The following is a 252-nucleotide window of genomic DNA, read 5'->3' as shown; positions in this document are numbered from 1 at the left end:
AAGGTCACTTAGTTTTAACTGCTGTTAAAATGCACCATTATATTCAAAGAAACTGTCAAAACGCTTGGATGAATGTAATTGTGTTTTGAAATTGATTGCCGAGTATGCAGTCTATACTTATAGTTGAAAAGTTAGCGTATTGCATGCCCAGGAGTTTAACAGATGTTAAACATGAGTTCCATCTTCACAACCTTCAATGTCTTCCTATGATTGACAAGTACTTCATGAAAGATATGCAAAAAGACAGACACA

The sequence above is a fragment of the Sinohyriopsis cumingii genome, chromosome 13 (assembly GCF_028554795.1).
Source record: "Sinohyriopsis cumingii isolate HCF-2022 chromosome 13, ASM2855479v2, whole genome shotgun sequence".
NCBI classification, from domain to species: domain Eukaryota; kingdom Metazoa; phylum Mollusca; class Bivalvia; order Unionida; family Unionidae; genus Sinohyriopsis; species Sinohyriopsis cumingii.
Note: the sequence above shows the minus strand (reverse complement) of the source record.